Genomic DNA, 358 nt, shown 5'->3' with positions numbered 1-358 from the left:
ATGTGCTAGGCAGATGTTGACAGTGGCCATGCAAAGGCAGATCAGATATCTCATATTATCACCCACTAATACAGTGCCTGATCTGTGATATATGTTAATATATGTATGTTTAGGAAGTGAAGAAAGCACTAATATGCCTGCTTGATCTCTGTTATACTTGCATCATTTTGAAAACTATGAAAATTAGAAGTGGAGAGAGCTAAAAACTATTAGATTTGGAATTTCAATTGGGAATTGTGATAACAGTATATGCTTTTATGAGTTTCCCATAGTTTTCTTGCAGTATATATTAAAAGATTTCAAAAGGTGTTATCCCTTTAACTTTGTAATCCTAATTCTAAAAAATTACTTTGAGGGC

Source organism: Hipposideros armiger, unplaced genomic scaffold (assembly GCF_001890085.2).
Source record: "Hipposideros armiger isolate ML-2016 unplaced genomic scaffold, ASM189008v1 scaffold_163, whole genome shotgun sequence".
In the NCBI taxonomy this organism is placed as follows: Eukaryota; Metazoa; Chordata; class Mammalia; order Chiroptera; family Hipposideridae; genus Hipposideros; species Hipposideros armiger.
Note: the sequence above shows the minus strand (reverse complement) of the source record.